Here is a 14,320-nt window from a genome sequence, read left to right as displayed (position 1 = left end):
TTGAACACTATTCGTCTCTTCGTCCAAACTATTTATATAAGACACTTTACACAATTAGGTAAGAATATTAGTGAATTCATAGGTCCTCTCGCAAAAGTTGCCGTCCAACCTTCAGGATCGAGGTACGGTGTAATTGAAACAACCCCCATTCATAACACTCATTATCAAAAAAAAATCAAAACTAACCTATTGTATACGCCGACAGAATACAGGCCTTCTCGGGAGATGTTGTCCTAATTGCTACATTTAGCAGTAAACATCGACGCCAACACAGTCGGCAGCTATTTTCTTCTAAAGAAAATCGGATTCACTGCTACTTTTACGAATGAATGGGCTTCACAAATGCATCAACATTATATAATTTCAACAGCTGTGCTGAATATGAAATACAACGAATTTTGCTAGATTTTTTGGGCCCTCTTTAAAGGTATTTTCGTTTGAGCAGTTTAAAGTATTCGGTTGAAGAACCCAACCGTCAAACTATTCCATATAATGAGCGAACACCGTTTCAATAACACATATCACGGACATTTAGAAGCACGAACACATATTGCATGCACATTTCTCCGCAGATACTAGAAAAAAACTAATTTCGTTTAAATATTGCTTTCCCGTCGTCCGAACCCCTATCCTGAACTGCAGCCAACTATACAGCCCCGTTGCACACTTTTACTATTTTCCCATCTGAAGTAGCATCATACATCAGCTGCTTTCACATCAACAAACACACGCACATTCGTACGTGTGCACACTATTTGTCGCTCCCAAATGCAGCAGGGGTCGGAGAAACATCTAAACTATTTTTGCACCCACGACCGACAACAAGCGCTTTAACACTCTCACCGCACATCTGCCACTTTACTGCGTTTTGCAATCAATAATTTTTATTCAAATGCAGCTTCCTCTGTGAATGTGTGATGATCCGATGGGAACCCCGTCGCACCAATTAAATTGACCATAGGTACAAGTTTTACGAAGAAACGCAAACCAACCACTTTGCATTTAAACTGATCGTTTCAACCCGACCGCGTACCGCATTTCCGCTTTGCTATGTTCTCTTTCACTTTTTTTTCCTTTTTTTGCTATTTTCACACCAACCTCAAAGGGATGATTTTCCCACCCGCACGCACTCTCTACCACCGCTGGGGTAGCGTCACAAACGGCAAAAGCAGCTGATAGAACAACTAGTGACAAATCTGGCAGGGAAAACTCCGACTGTGGCGGTGACCCCCGACGCCAGTCAACACTTCCGCAGGATTGATGCTTTTACTCACAGTTACGTGAAAAATCACCTTTGTCTAGCGACGAGAGCAAAATTCCAACTGAGCCGAGATGACGAAACGGCGATGAAAACTCGATGCACTCTCGGGTCGGGAAAGCAGACGGGGCCTTTGTGGCGACATGTTGTGTGTACATGGGTACCTGCCATCAGTAAGTACGGGTACCACCGGGTAACAGCATCAGAACTCTTCCGTTCGCGCTCAACGGGTTTAGCAGTAGCAAAAGTAGAGAGTGAGTGGGGTACTCATATTTGTTTCGCACTCGCGCACTGGCGACTGATTTTTCCCGCGACAACCGGTACTCTTCTGGGGGGAGGGCAATATTCTGAGAGGGGAGAAGCAAAAAAATTGTGCGAACTCAAAACGGGACGATTTCAACACGAACTGTAGTATAGTGTTTGAAATATCTATCTAGTGATGCTGTTCTGTTTCCTGTCTTTCATCTGCCTTCTTCTGTCTCCGGTACTGGGTCTTCCGCTTTCTGTGTTTCGATTTACGTCTCCCATCAAGTCTTTCACCTTTCGTTTTTCATTTTCCGCTTCCCATCTTACGTCTTCCGCCCTGTCTTTCGCTCGCCGTTATTCTTATTCTGAATAAAACTGCATTTTGGCTACTTTTGCCAACCCAGGGACAACTTGACAGATAGTGCTTGTTTCATATATGTGCCACCGCTTTGATGGTGGCGCTAGTATGCTTTCTCTGTACGAGTGCCACGAACAACGAAACGAAAAAGTTTCAAGAGAAAAGCGCGTTTCGTTACGTGTGTTATGAACGCCATCAATGCGGCTAGAACAACATTTAGAAAAAGCGTATTCCAAAATGTGGACAAAGAAAACTATTATTAGAGAATAAATGTATCCCTAACTGGAAACCGTCAGCAAAGTTGCATAAATCTTATTATAAATTTAGCTGTCGTTGTTTTTAGCAACCGACTTTCTTACTTCCCAAAAATGTTTTGGTTTTCTTGTGGTGTGAAGTTTGTAGTCGGTAAATCATTGGTGCTTTTTCTTGAGAAATATAAATGAAACATATTTTGGTGAATGAAAGTAAATCACCAAGCTTAACAATTCGTGAATCTACAACATCTTGTTTCAAGTTCATTAAGAACGTTAAGAATTCTAGTATTATGATCCGGAAGATAAAGAATATATGTAGGATTTTCTACCTATTTAACAAAATTTGTTTTGAATGGAATTTGTGTGCTTTTATCAGAATTCTGGCAGCAAACCGGTTTCAGCAAGAATGCTGCCAGGAATGTACAATTTTATTCGATTCCCGCCAGATTTTTGTTCGACTTTTGCAATAATTCTGTCCGGAAGATATTGCAATGGTTTTGGTTTTCCCTTCAGAATTATTCTGGCGTTTTACTCGGCTCGGCAGACTGATAGAAACCTAACGGAACGGCATCTACCGAAGGATTTCATGTATGAGGCGATGTTGATTCGATCCGGAAGATTTTCGGAAATTCCAATATAAGTGGAAGTGGCTTGATTTTGAAAGTCATCTTTTTGTATTTCCGAAAATCGAATTTATTTTATTTTGGATTTTTTTAAATCAAAATGGAATCTATGTTTTTGTTTAGTTATGGCAGAATAAGGACAGCTTCTAATTTAAACAGCGAAATATATTTGATGATAGAAATGCTTAAATTGTTTATTTTTTACAGATGTGGAAAATAATAAATGGTATGCGCCTTTTTCAAATTTTGCTCCATTCGAGCCGCCATGACATCACCACAGAGATGCCAGATTTGCAGACAAGTCTGCAAATTGGCAGACTTTTAATTTAAGCTGCAGATTTTTTCGATGACGCAGATATTTGCAGATTTTTTAGTTTGGTTGCAGATATTTGCAGATTTCTTAGTTTGGTTGCAGATATTTGCAGATTTTTGAATATAAAGGCTTTTGGTTACACTAGCTTTCGACATTTTTTGTTCTTCCCAGACTTTTAAAATTATTATCGCAGACATTTGAAAAAAGTACCTGGCATCTCTGCATCACCAAATCACCACAAAATTTGTTTATGAGTTCAATATATGGGAGCTGTCAAGTTGTCCCCGGGCTGATTTTTGCCTTGAGGTAAATTTTGCTGTTTCTGATATGTTTGTTATTGTCCTTTCTTTGCTGTTATGATATTATTGGCTATTATTGCATTTTACCAAATTTTACTACTTTTGCTATTTTTACAAATTTTTCTTTATACCATCCTTACTGTTTCTGCTTTTTAGCTACTTAGCTGTTTGGTTATTTTTACTGTTCTGCTATTTCTGCTATTTTTTCTCATTTTGGTTTGTTTTTATGATATTGCTGTCGTTATGTTTTTTTTACCCTTCTGCTTTTTTTTTTGTGCCATTATTTATTTTTGCTATTTCGGTTGATTTTGCTGTTATTGTTATTGATTCAGACCATCCTTCTTCTGATGCGTTTTGTATTTTTCCAATTTCACTATTTTGTGTGATTTTGTATTTTTATATATTTACTTTTTACTACTTTCACCAATTTTCGCACTTTATGCTATTTTTCTTTCTGATTTTGCCAATGTTTTGTTTTGCGATTTTTAAACTATTGTTTTGTGCTTCAGCTACTTTTGCTAGTTACGCTTTTTCTAGTTTTCTTATTTGAATATTATTGATACTTTTGATATTTATGCTCTCTTTTTGCTTCTTCGTTTATATTTTCATCTAATACTATAGCTTTCTTGCTGTTCTTGCTACATATACTAATATGATTATTGTTGCTAATTTTGATAGCTTGATTTTATTTTTTGCTATTTTGGTGAACTTTGATATTTTTGATATGTTTAATAATTATTAGTTTTAAGTATTTTTGCTATTTGAACTGTTTTTTGCTTATTTTTTTACAATTTTGGCAGTTTGCCATTTTAATAAATATTACATTTCTGTTAATGCTACTTTCGTCATTTGTGCTATGTACTTTTGAAGTTTTTATTATTTAAGATATTTTTGATTAACATGTTCCTATTTTCGATAATTCGTACTTATGATTTGAACACGAACTGCAGTATATCATTTTAAAAATCCTAATAAATTGATACACTAGCTATACTATTCTCCTTTAAGTCGTCTTTTTTCTGTATTTCATCTATCTGTCTCCTGTCTTAGGTCTTCCGTTTTCTGTGTCGCAACTTTCGTCTTTCATCGTTCGTCTTTCGCCCTTTTTTGCAACCTCACATCTTGCGTTTTTCTCCCTCTGTCTTTCGCTCGCCTTCATTCTTCTTCTGACAATATTTTTTTAGAATTTTTGCCATTTTTGTCTAGGCTATTTTGATGACATGATATTGTTTGCCAGTATTGCATTTTATCAATTTGTGCTACCTTTGTTATTTTTGCTATATTGTATACCAATCTTGCTGTTTTTGGCTACTTGTGCTTTCTTTCAATATTTTGCTGATGTATGGTTATTTTTACTATTTTTGCTATTTTTGTTGCTTTACCTTATTTGATGTTGTTATTGTTTTTATTATTTTGACTACCTATGTTTTATTTTTGTTATAATTTATTATTGTGACTTCATATTTTTGTTATTTTTTATTCAGACTATCCTACTTTCATGCCTTATTTCTTCTTGTTTTTTTTGCATTTTTCACATTTGGATATTTTTGATTTGCTATGTTTATTTTTTATATTTGCTTTTTGCTACTTTTGATAATTTCTGCTCCAACTTTTGCTAGCTTCCGTTCACGCTGGTTATTCTTTCACTTTATTTTATTGGATTGCGATTTTCAATTTATTGTGCGGGGATTCTGCTATTTTTATTTTATTCTGCTTTTTCTAGTTCTCTATCTTAGCTATTATTGGTATTGTTGACATTTTTCTACAGTTTTTGCTTTGTAGTTTATTTTGCTATTTTGATTTATAGTATTTTTTTCTTTTTTGTTGTTCTTACTGCTACTACTGCTGTTGTTGTTAATTTTGCTATTTACAATATATTTTTTGCTACTAAGTTTACTACTTTTGCTATGATTGATAATTAGCTATTTTTATTACTTTAACTATGTTTTTATTTGTACTGATTTTGCTTGTACTTTTTTGTATTTTTACCAGATTTATTATTCTTGTTACTTTTCCATTTTTTGTTATTATCAGATTTCTGCTATTTGTGCTAGCCTCGAGATTTTTATTGTTTTGTATATTTTTGATCACGTTGTTTTTTTTGGCAACTTTCGCTATTTTTACAAAATTTACATATTTTTGCTTTTTGTACTATGCTATTTTTTCTGCATTTCTGCTCTATTTGATGGTTTTGCTATTTTTATATAATTAATATTTTAGACATTTCTGTTATTTTCCCTATTCCTGCCTCAATTTCTGATATTTTTACTTCTTTATTATTTAAAATTTTTTACCATCTTATTCTGCTTGATCCTTTTTGTTATTTTGGCTACATTGGTTATCTTGACTATTTCTACTATTTTTTGTTATTTTCTGTTCTGCTATTCTGCTATTTTGATATGTTAGTTATTTTTGCTAAATGTATTGTTGTTAATTTCTTGCTATTTACAATATTTCATTTTTTGCCGTCTGTTACTGTTTATTCTATAATATTATTTTATGATTCTTAATATTTTTGCTAATTTTGCTTGTTACGATATTTTAAATAGTATTGGTGATCTTGCTATTTTTGTTACATTTGCAGTCAGTTTTTTTGTAATTTTTATACATTAGTCAATTCTACTTTTTCGGTTTTTTGTTATTTTTGTTTAGTTCAATTAACCAAAATAATTGTAATACAATGAAGACCCGTTTGTTTACCAACCCCTAGGCTGACAAAATAGGGAAATAGACAAAATCTAGATATAGATTTTTCATTCATGTTAAGCAACAGAACCAATTAAAATATTCTTTTTTAGTCCCTAGATGTAGCACTCTCTATAGAAATTTTTCTTCCAGGGCAAAATTTTCAAAAAAATATATTTTTATTCTGGCAAACTTTGCATCTTTAAGATAAGAAAACTATGCCTGGCAAAAAAATGTTTAAGCTATATCCAATAAGGCGAAGGTACTTTTCCGATGTTTTTAAAATCTGGGAGTACGATAGGTCACTATATTCAAGGTTAAATAAAACAATGTACACCTCTAGAATATCGGCGGTTCAAGTTTTATTTGAAAAGTATTAATACTGCAGATTATTTAAAAATTAATAACACAAATAATAAATGCAATCCATTGACGTCATTCAGGTAAGAAAATTATGTGGCAAATGAAGTTGAAAAATCATGAAACCGCGGAAGGAAATGATGAAAAAAAAAAAATTTCTAGCAGCTGTCTCTGTCGTTGTACTTGCGTGGTGTCCTCGTCGTCGCCAGAGTGTGGAATTGAAGTTGTGCATTCCTGCTTACGTGGTTGCTTAGCTGTGCGACGATCACGTTTTCCCTTTCGAGCATTTTTTGGATTCTTTTTCCTTCTCTTTTGCCATTATGTTTTTTTTTTCGATTATCTACTTCAACAACATCTTAAATTAATTTATTGGTAACTCACACGGCACGTTTTCATTGATGACGTGCACTTTCATAAGAGGATGTCTGGGGGTCCGCGAAGAAAAATATTTTTTACTGATAAATTTTGAAATTTGAATTTTTTCGTCACGGACTGAAAATAATATATTGACAGCATACAAAATCGATGGTAAACCGTGGGGATCAACAACCACTCAGGCTGCTTTCCAAGGGGTCCGCAACCACTCAAGGTGATTTTAAAGGGGCCCACGATGTAAACAAGGTTGAGAACCGCTACTCTACGCTAAATGAACGCATCTCTCGTCGCGTGTCTGCGAATCTAAGACAGGCAAGGACAACGTACTGCAATGTTTTAGATTATTTCCACACTCTGGACAGATGAATAAAGAGGCGTGCCCGAACCGATGAGAGTACTGTCTGGAGCAATCATGACCATGACTACGTTCCATTACGGAGTGTTATACCAAGGATAGAGTCTTGTTGGACTCCTGGCGAGATTCTAACCGATTTTTCCCCAGTTTGTCTTGTAAACTGGCTCTGGAAAAAAGCTGTGATTCAACAATGGCATCTCAGCTCGACGCAATATTCAATTTTTCCTTCCCCTCTGCTTGAGCGCCGTTTCGGTTCTTTGAATCACTGTCCTAATAGCACCCTCTATAGACTTTTTTTCCCAATTCCGATCTGGTTTACAACAAACCGTAATCGCTCCCCGTAAATGTCGGAGTCGATTATCCTACTATGAAGTTTCCCGAACAAGCATATAGGTCTCTACGACAAAGTATCCTCAGATGACTCACTTGATATTGATAACAGCACTTACATCTGTCATGGAAGTAACCCTCATCTAGAAATATTTGGAGCTCCTTCCTGAACATGACCTGGATTGGCTGGATTGACGATCTCAATGCGATATTGAAGATTGCATCCGATCCGGATACTATATGAACTTTACAAACGTTCGACACTTCTACCAGTTCCTCGTTGGAATCTTGTACCATTTCAGTGCTATCCCGCACTACTTTGCCGTACGATATAATTGACCATATCGTTGGAACCTGCATCTGGAGCAACCCATCTACGATAATCTTTAGTTTGTCAGGGTACCTTTTCTATTATTATTATTTTTGATTTATTTCGGTTATGGAGGTTTTAACCATAGGACCATTCGCCTCTTTTTCGAGTTGGAAAAACCTCTTTAGAAAAATTTCCAGCTCTATTTGCGGGGTTGAGAATCGAACCCACGTGAGCTGAGTACAAGCCAACCGATTTACCAGCTAAGCAATGCTCGCCCCCGGAACCTTTTCTGAGGGGTCAAGGGAAGTCTAATCTTTGCCATCGCCACACGATATACATCGCCCTAGAGATTGGTGCCAGTGTTTCGGTACAGTCCCATAAGACTTTGCTTTGCAGATAGGTCTGCTTGAAAGTGTGTGGTTGTGGTACATATTTATAGGGAGTAATAGAGTTGAATTGAATGGTGAATTGGCCGGAAGCCATTGGATCGAATGCCGTTTGGCCGAATGGGTCATTCAGCAGAATGCCATTTGGCCGGAAGGGTCAAAACTGTTAGGCCGAAAGGGCCGATTGGATGTATGTCATTCGACCGATTGCCTTTTGACTGAATGCCATATAGCCGAATACTAGCTAACCGAATGCAAGTTGGCCAAAGGCAATTAAACGGAATGTCACTATTTCATTGATTTTTTTCGTTTCGTTCAATGTGTACGTAAATACGTAAATAAAGAAACCACTCCTAAAGAGCATCCGGGTGATCTGGTCATACGTTTGTGTTTTTTGATCGGGCCGAAAAACATCGATAATCATCATCAAACAAAATAACAAAAATTGTAAATTCAAGAATAAACAGTATTCAATATAAGACAAACAAATCATATTCCTTTCTAATTAGGGCATATCGCATAAGATTTAGTCAAATAGGATGGCCATTTTTGAAAGTATTACATTCGGGCAAATAACTCTTGAATAGTGTTCAGCCAAACAGCATTCGGTCAAATGACCGGACACCAAATTGAATGTGTAAAATTTATATGAGATTCTAGGTTATCTGAAGTTCAAGCCTTAAAACCTGCGTAGCCAACCAGTGATTTATCCACAGTTTTTGTAGCGGTACATACCAATCATGGTTCTTAATTGACCCAAGTTGAATTTTTGAGGTTAATGCTCTTCTCAACAGAAAACTTCGAAATGCAGGCCTTAAGATTAACTAACGTAAAAAGCGGGCTCTTTGAAGTTTGGGAATGAGATGCATCTTCATGAATGCCCATAGAATTCAATTAGGGTGTACATTAGAGTGACAGGAAAAAAATGACCCCTATTGACCCACACCTGATTCGATTCCTAGTCCCACCAGGAGTACTTGCACCAAATTTGAAGCAAATCGGACAAGTCTAGCCGACCAACGTGCCTGAAGTTTGTATGGGATTTTTCGACAATTTAAATGGAGAAAACTCACTAACTCGTTTTTTACCGCTAAGTGGCACTGTATGTATGGTATTATCACTGTAAGTGAAAATAAGAAAGATAATTTAATTGTCTACAACTTTGCCGAAGACTGCTAGTGAATTTGGCTTTGTTAAAAGAAGTTATTAAACTTTTAGTGAAGTGATGTCTGAGTCAGTTTTGCATGGGGCCTAGCAGTGCGTGGTTGTGTATCAGTACTCGGTTCGCGCGAACTAAACTTTTTTGTGAAATAATCGTAAGATTTAGCTCCTTGGTATGTTCAGAAGAATTGTAGTAAATAATACGAGCCATGTTTTGGTTAGAAAATTTTAGTTCCACATTTTACCGCATAGAGGGCGCCAACATTAACTTTTCAACGGAAAGAGATAGAAATTAGGTGTCTTCTACAAAGTTGTAGAACAAGCATTTTGCAATAATTTTTCCGAACATCTTGATATTCTATCTCTCTTCTACGAAAAGTTAGTGTTGGTGCCCTCTATGGGGTCACAGTCGGAACTAAAATTTTTCAACCAAAATATAACTCGTATTTTGTGGTATAATTCTTCTGAACATACTATTCAGCTCAACCTATCGATTATGTCACAAAAATGCATAGTTCGTGTGAATCGAGTACTGATACACAACCATGCACTGCTAGGCCCCATGCAAAACTGACTCGGACATCACTTCGTTAAAAGTGTAATTACTTCTTTTAACAAAGCCGGATTCACAAGCAGTCTTCAACAAAGTTGTATATAATTAAATTATCTTTCTTATTTTCACTTACAGTGATAATACGATACACACAGTGCCACCTAGCGGCAAAAATGCGAGTTAGTGGGTTTTCTCCATGTAAGTAGCCGAAAAATCCCATACAAACTTCAGGCACGTTGGTCCGGTAGCTAGACTTGTCCGATTTGCTTCAAATTTGGAGCAAGTACTCCTGGTGGGACTAGGAATCGAATCAGGAGTGGGCCGATTGAGTTTTCAAAAATTCATTATTTTTCTGGGCAGTCTAAGTGTACATTTTATGTGAGGCTCTGGGTCATCCAGGTTAACATGGAATAAATGCCGTAAGATCTGCAACCTGCTTAAAGTTTAAGTATTTGATTTATAGGGAGACCCGGGACTATTACGACCGTGGGGGTAATTCGGACCACCTCGTTTTTTTCCGAAAATCGTGAGACTTTATGACTAGTACATATCCGTTAAAGCGCTATTCCAAACATTAATTTTGACAGCTCTTTGTTTTTTTAGAAAGGAGATAGAACGTGTTTCATTTTTTCGCCATCCTCAAAACAAAAATCGTTGTAATGGTAAAACCATGATTAAAACAACAAATAAAAGTGAACAAAATAACAGGTAAGTGTTTTGGAAAGCTTGAGGGTCCTATTTTATGGAATAATTTTTGTTTGGGTGAAAACACAGATATTTTAAAGACGCTCACCACTTTTGTGCGATATGAGCGTACGGCGCTATTCGGACCGCCTATTCCATCAACCACCGTTTAGCGGCTCGCCGCTACGCACACGATTGCGCACACCACAGCAAAAAAAAAATACACGATGTGCCAATCGACGGCTGTGACTAACCAGATTAAGTTTTTGATACACATTTTGTTTTTGCTTTTTAAGGAGTTTCCATAGGTAAACAAAATTCCATTGCAACCAAAAAAAAATTGACAGTCAGAATTACCCCTTAGGGATGTCCGAATTACCCCTACATTGTAAAAGGATGGAAAAACGTAGAGTTTTGCAAATCGTCGTCTAGCGCTGCCATGGAGTGGTACAAATGAACTTTTTTGGCACCAAAATTTAGCTGAGGTTTCAAACTAACAATTACGTCATTGGACCGATAAATTCTTTCACATCTATCCTCCAAAAAGGCGATTTGCTTTGGTTAGTCCGAATAGCCCCGGGTTCCCCTACTGATTGAGGCGCCTGGAATTGAGTTGCATAAACTATTTCGTTGTTCTATGTCATCGAAAAATTACTTGAAATTCAGGTGTTAATATGTAATCAGTGATATCTTGGTAGCATCACAGACTAGCAGACATAATACTATGAGGGAATTCCCTCAAACATTGATCCGGCATTTTTATCAGAACACTCATTTGCGGATGGGTTACCCCTCGGGTTTGGGAATAATTTTTCACTAGTGATCTATCCCCCATATGCTTATTCATATTCCAGTGGTGCCATAATTGCAAATGTGGCCACAGTCCCAACTACAAATATATTTAAAATGACCGTTGAAGCGGGCGAAGCATTGTTTTCGAGTGTTATGTCTGCGGTAGCATTTCAAAGAATTAAGATGAGTGAAATATGTAATCCTCCGCAAAGCTAACAATATACTTAATATTTTTAGAAACGGGTTTGACGAGTAGATGACGAAAATCTATGCTATTTTGAATTCCAAGATGGCGACTTACGGTTGTGCAAATTTATCTGTAACCCAAAAAATGTGGAAATTTGACAAGTAGATGACGGAAATCGATGTCTGACGCCAATTGAAACTCCAAAATGGCTACTTTCAGTTGTAACTTTTTGGATTTTAAAATAAACTCTATATTTACTCGTCCATTCTACTCTGAAAATTTCCATACGGTATAGAGATTTTACTCACTGGGAAGTCGCCGTTTCCGGAACTAAAAAACTAGTTGGAATGTGTCTAGCACTAACTTTCTGTAAATTTGTCGCATGCCGCGAACATTAATAAACAGTGGAAGAAACTACTGTCAATACCATTCAGTGCCATCATTTAATTTCACCCCTGATATTGACTCCTTTCCGTACCGGTTCCTTAAGAAAAAACGATTAAAACATTGCACAGTTTTCCACTATTCCGCAGGAATGTGGCGTTACAGTTTGGCCACTTCAATTTTCGTTCCGCACGCTGGCAAAGTTTGTTCAACCAAGCTCGACAGGAGCGGGGAGGTGGAAGTTTATTTTCCCATAAACGAATCTCCGGCTTTTTCAGCGACTGCATCCCGTAACGAAGTTTTCCACTGTTCACCAAGACAATTTTGGAGCTCGGTAAGTGAACTTTCTCGTACGTATTCAGGTGCACTGGTGTAGTATGTTAGTATCATAGAAATCTGCAGAACGTTGAAAGTTTTGCCATTAAATATGCCGAACTGATAATCTAATAGCACACGCGAGCCGACCCGATGGGGGAAGTGGATCACCTCTAGCGTTTGCCTGGGACACGTGGGCGTGTGGGCCATCATCATGTTTACGGCCAGCGCGCGTTGTTGCTGTAATTGCTTATGACCGATGGCGGCACCGTTGCACAGTTGGTAAAAAATTTAATTGTTTCCCATTCGTGATGGATGTTGATTGTAGTTGTTTCAAGTAAAATCGTGAAAAATAATAACTCTTTCGTCTTTTTTATAATTGTTCCATTTAGTACAATGGAAATGAAGGATACTACGAGTGAAACATGCGGGAGAGAAATTTTAAATAACTCAAACATTTGTTAAATAGTAAATTCCTCTCGAAATCAAGTAACAAATACGTTTTAAATCAAACCACTCACATCCCACTGTGCGTCTGTCCTCCCCTTTCAGTTGAGAGTGGGCTGCAAGCATATTGGTTTTATTTAAATTTCATTATCTGATGAAAACTTTCGCCGTGATTCAAAGGTGCCTCCAGGCAGGCCTTGTTAGCTGCTGGTTGTGGAGCAAATAAATTTACATTCAGGTCAAGTTTCAGCTTTCAGAACCACTCAAGAGCTATGTTCCCATCAGACGGTGTGTTCGTTCGACCTACACATAAAAGTTAGCCATTTGCTAATTGAACTTCATTCTCGTTCGACTTAATTACCGTTTTATCGGAACGGAATCTGAAAATGAGGAAAACTTACTTCCAGTATTTTAATCGATCTCGAAAAGCTTTTCTTTTTCAATTGGTTGTAAAATCATCAGCAGATTTTGGTTTTGGGGCAGAATCAAACGTGCAGAGCCATAGCGGAGTTCACCCACGTGAACACCAGCTGCCTGTCCGAGTGCTTCGTATATACATATTTTATAGGTTTCTTATAAATTCCCTCCGGCTCTTGAAGCGGCTACTGGAAATTGGAGCACAACATTCACATGTGTTTATATGTTGATGTTGTATATTTCACCTCCAAGCAGTCGGACAGGCAGGCAGGCAGGTTGGAAATCAGTGCGAATGTTTCTGTTTTTTTTTGGCAGGGCATATGGAATGCTTGCTTTTTTCGGTTCCCAAAGGCAGGATATGGTACTCGAGAGTTTGAAGGTTAATGGGCTCGACGTGTGCCAATGCTTTATCGGTTTTTACTCGTGGTACTCGAAAAGAAAGAGCACGTGGAAAAATCCGGATCGAAGCGGAATAAAGATATTGTGACGCGGATCGACTGCAGCCAGGAGGAGCTATGGGTACGAGGTAAGGAAAATCCTCGACTGTCTAGTTTGGCGTGTGTAAGCGTGCCATTTTCGATGGTGCGTTTCCTCGATTCAATGCGAATGTTTCAATGTGAAACTGGGTGAGTAATCGGTCTGACTGAATCGGATGGAGACATAGGCGGAAATACAAAGCGTTTGCCATTTTCGAAACATTCGTACATGTATAAATAAAGTGAAACTTCCAATGAAGTTAAACGATGAATTGGATTTGTGAGAATTGATTGCTGTATATGGTAAACAAGCCTCAGCAATATCACGTCAGAGTTTCGAGTTTCATATTGAAAATTAAAGGCGCGTTTCCCAGTGTTGTTTCATTTTCTTTCATCCCAGACTTTGCACACGATTTTTAGTGTACAGTATAATTATAGACCTCATTCTACTCACGTTGAGAACAGTTAAGGAATATATGTCATAACCCGGAGAAGAGGCTTCACTATAAATAACACTAGAAGGAGTTTTGTGGGGAAAATGTGACAATTTTGCCTCAATCGTAGCATGCCAACTCTTTTGCTCAGACCACACAGTTAACGTATGAAAATCAGCTTTCTCCAGGTCCGCTCTGTCAACAGACTATACTCCATCATATACCAACTATTGCAGTAACATCGTACATGTGTACCAAACTTCACGTGATCGATTCCCAGCCCCAATCCCTTCAATTGCGCTCCCGATATAAATG

General features: G+C 37.3%; 1 protein-coding gene across 1 annotated transcript in view; it reads right to left on the bottom strand.

Annotated features, from left to right (window-relative positions):
• LOC131677354 (5-hydroxytryptamine receptor 1-like) overlaps positions 1–1,419 on the bottom strand; it is a 162,464-nt gene extending 161,045 nt beyond the window's left edge. The window contains exons 1-2 of the mRNA XM_058957112.1: positions 1,275–1,419; positions 187–575 (exon numbers count right to left, since the gene is read on the bottom strand). The gene's annotated coding sequence lies outside the window, so the exon portion shown is untranslated. The remainder of the gene's footprint in view (positions 1–186; positions 576–1,274) is intronic.
• Positions 1,420–14,320: the final 12,901 nt, after the last annotated feature.

The sequence above is a fragment of the Topomyia yanbarensis genome, chromosome 1, assembly GCF_030247195.1.
Source record: "Topomyia yanbarensis strain Yona2022 chromosome 1, ASM3024719v1, whole genome shotgun sequence".
In the NCBI taxonomy this organism is placed as follows: domain Eukaryota; kingdom Metazoa; phylum Arthropoda; class Insecta; order Diptera; family Culicidae; genus Topomyia; species Topomyia yanbarensis.
This window is presented reverse-complemented; position numbering and strand designations above follow the sequence as displayed.